Below are 4,148 nucleotides of genomic sequence, written 5' to 3'. Positions count from 1 at the left end.
GACTAAATTATTGGTAAGGGGGAAGGACAAATTAAAAAATTTATACCACAGAATCCTTTCTTCAGATGAAATCTTATATGGATCATCAATATATAAAACAGAGGCACATGGCATTGTAATATATAACCATATTGGTAACTCAAATGTATAATATGCTTTTACAAAGTTAACACATGAAAACAGTGAGATTATTTAAATTTTTAAAATTCTTTTTATTTTGAAATAATTTTAGATTTGCAAAGATATTTAAAGAGAAGTATATTCTTTACCCAGTTCTTTCAATGTTGACATCTTCTATAACTGGTACACTTTCAAATCTGGCGTTAATATTATTATAATACAATTAACTAAACTGTTATTTAGATTTTACTAGTATTTCCATTAATGTTCCTTTTTGGTTTCAGGATCCAAGAGCCACATAGCATTTAGTTATCATGTCTTCCTAGTCAAAGAGGTTGTTTTAATGACTCCAAAACTGAAATTGAGAGTTAAGGAGACAGCGCATTCTGACATCCACCTTCCCATCTAATTTGTAAATACATTAGGTTTTGTTCATGTGGGTTAAGAATGCCACAATTCACATAGATAAGAGGGTACACTTGGCAATATTTATTTCTTCCACAGTGTACCTGGGCATCTCAGAAAACTCTTCAATTTAACCATATGGTAAGGGCTTCATTGTCAGGGCCACAAAAGAACACATCAACCCAGATGCATGATTCATGAATTTAGTAGCTTCCAAAATGTTAGAATTTATTATACAGCACATTTGAGTGGAGGCAATTTGATTATATTTAGGATATAATTTGAAATATGTATGGTATTTAAAAGATAATGAAAGTAAAATTTAAAATAAACGTTTGCATAACTCCTGGGGCACAATTGCTCAAGATACCCTAAAAATCTGCATTAATTTAGACTGTTAGTGAATAAAGGTCTTGGACCCAATTGCATGGCCCGTTAGAATTTCCTTTCTTGAACAGTGTGTTGGAGTGATGCCTTTGGTCTGTTTCTGTAAGAAAATCCCCCTGAGAAGCATGGCTGAGTTAGAGTAGGGATATTGTTGAGGACATTGATCATTCTTATGTTACTGAGTGTCATTTTTACAGGTACTCTGCAACAAATACTTTCCCATCATAGTCCCAGGAATAGTCATACCCCTTCTAAGAAGCTTTCTCTTGATCTCAGGAGTGCTCTCCATCAGTGTAACTTTAGTGTTCCTTTCTTTACTGTTGTCAGCTGCAGCCATGGTTATGGCCCAGCTGAAAGTGATCAGGTCTTGTGTGGCCCTTGTGCTCGGTCCACATGCTGTTTCACTTTACCTCTTGTTTCTCACCTACTTCAAGTTTTTATCTGACTAAATCGTATGGAAGCTGTCAGTAACCTTTCTGGAACTGATATGGTTTGGCTCTGTATCCCACACAAATCTCTTTTCAAATTGTAATCTCCATGTGTCAAGGGAAGGATCTGGTAGAAGGTGATTGGATTGTGGGGGCTGTTTCCCCTATGCTGATCTCATGATAGTGAGTGACTTCTTATGAGATCTGATCTGATGCTTTAAAAGTGTGGCACTTCCTTCCTCACTCACTTTCTCTCCTGCTCTGACATGTGAAGACTGTGCCTGCTTCCCCTTTGCTTTCCATCGTGATTGTAAGTTTCCTGAGGCCTCCCAGCCATGTGGAACTGTGAGCCAAATAAACTTCTTTTCATCATAAATTACCCAGTCTCAAGAAGTTCTTAGTAGCAGTGTGAAAACAGACTAATACAGGAACCAAGCAAGAATTAGCTAAATAAATAAGACAATGACTGATAGATGGAATGGGAAAGTAGCTGAAAGAGAACCCAGCAACACCTGAGCGATTGTTCCAGGTACGCTGGAAGACCTGGGGCCCTTTTCCTAGTAGTTGTTCAGCGGTTCCTGTTGGTAGCAAAGCCTTACTCTCCTTGGTTGTTCACAAATTGTTCAGTATAGCTCACAAATTGATAGATTGGCACCCTTTTAAAAAGTAGAGTTTGATGTGCTTTTCATGTGTAAACTAATTGTTCCATATTGTACATTTAAAATTTATGAAAAAGTAGAGAGAAATTGCCCATGGTCCTGCCATCTGGAAAGAATCACTGTTAATGTTGTGTCCTGGAGCCCTGGAGACTTCCAGGACTGACAAACCCAACAGATACTGTGATATTGAGACCTGTGCAGTCTTCTCATTCTGAGAAACGTGGATCTACCTGGGCCCTGCTCGTGCATCTTGCCTCAGAGGAGATGTACCCAGAAGCACTGACCAGAGTTCTTGGTACACAGTTAGTGTGCAACAAAAATTAGATACTCATTCTTGTTTTCACCATCTAAAGTAAAACCAGTGGCTATTCTACGATAGTCCCTAGGGGGTGAGTTGTTACATACTAGAGCCAAGGTTTCCTGTGGCCAGAGAGGGGTGATTCCCACATCACAGGCAGTCCTACTCTGGAATCTGGGCAATAGGCCATCTCAGCTTCTCTCTCTCTCTCTTTGGAAACATGTTTCCTTGGAGTTATTTATAGATTACTGCAACCTTATTTTTGTTTTCACATTGGCCTTACCTTGTCTTCAAGTCAGTTTTTGCCTCCTGCCCAGGTAAAGATGGATAAAAAATAAAGGCTAGATGACACTAGTCTTGCTAAGAATAAGGGTGATGACCCTATGTGTCAAGAACATAGACAGTAGCATTTGCCACTATGGCTTGGCTCTCACACTGATCTTGGCAAACCAGGACAAGACTTCAGATGGAGCACCATGGGGCAGGGGCACTGTAGTCCTGGTTGTGAGGTCTGAGATTGGTTAGTGAGGAATGACAGAAAACTCTTGGAAGACTCATGGCTTCACACTGACAAGTACAATGGTTAAGGGAAAGAAACCTTTCCTGGGTAAACTTTTCGGTATGATAAGGTGTTTGACAGGCAATAGGAAATGCCTTACCCAGTTTCTGACACATTTTGTATCCCTTCCCTCTTACTTTGACCATCTTGAGTGGGCGTTCTGCTTCTTGAACCTTTTCAGTCTATTTTTGTATTCAGACAAACTGCCTTTCCTTGCAGGAGGGGTGACCCCAAGCTGGAGCTGGCTTTGAAAAGCGTTTGCAAGGCTCAGCCGCGTAGTTGTGAATTAGCATAACTGGCAGGTCCCATCTGTCTGGGTTACGTTGTATAATGGAAGCTGCCCTGTCTTTTGTTGTTTAGTTCTTAAGATAGATTCTGGTCTTATCAATGTCATCACAGGTAGAGAGAAAAGAACACAAGCTTTGGAATCTCACTTACCCACATGAGAAACGTTTATTAGTCTTATCTTTAAAATGGAGGAAATAGCCGTGTCTTCCTCCCGGACTGTCCTGAGGAGTAAATAAGATGATATTTCAAGTGCTTGGCACATGTGGGTGCTCAGTGAGGGTAGCTGCTGTGTTGATGGTGCAACCTTCTCTGCTGCAACTCAGTAAGCCTTCTCTGCCAGGTGGGCACAGCAGCCGCCCTAGGAGTGCAGACTTTGTCAGGCTAGTAATAGGTGTTTACTGTCCCTGGCACAGTACCCAGAACAGAGCAGGCACTTGGGTCCTTCTCAGCCTCACTCAGAAACTGCCTGGCTATGTTCCTCCTAGAATAAATTCCCTGGCCACAGATGACTCCAAAATAAATATCAAATCTTCCACCCCCAAACTCCAGACTTGTCTCTTGACTTCCAGATGTACTGTCCCACCAAGCACTGTGCCAGCAGGTTAAACAACCCGGGGCCAACTTCTGACTCAGTCTCACGGCCCCCACCTGTCCCATCATGGAAGTATCTCCCGGCCTGCACTTCCACCTTCTGCCCCTTTCCTTGCTTGCCCTAAGCCAGGGGTTTTCAGACATTTTGTCACGATAGCATTCTCCAACAGCAGATATAAAATGTGAATGCGGGTGTCAAGGGGACAGCAAAAGAAAAAGGAACTCTACTTAAACCCCCACTTCAGCACTGACCCTGGGACACACCCCAATGCCTCTGAGGCTCCCTGGACAACTGAAACTGCTACCCAGGGGGCTCACCTTCACCCACCCCAGTCCCTGCTTCATAGTGCAGTCTGAGGAAACGTTCCTAAGCCTTCTGGTTGTGTTTCTCCCCTAACTAAACATGTCCAGTC

This window comes from Cebus imitator, unplaced genomic scaffold (genome assembly GCF_001604975.1).
Source record: "Cebus imitator isolate Cc_AM_T3 unplaced genomic scaffold, Cebus_imitator-1.0 Scaffold161, whole genome shotgun sequence".
NCBI classification, from domain to species: domain Eukaryota; kingdom Metazoa; phylum Chordata; class Mammalia; order Primates; family Cebidae; genus Cebus; species Cebus imitator.
Note: the sequence above shows the minus strand (reverse complement) of the source record.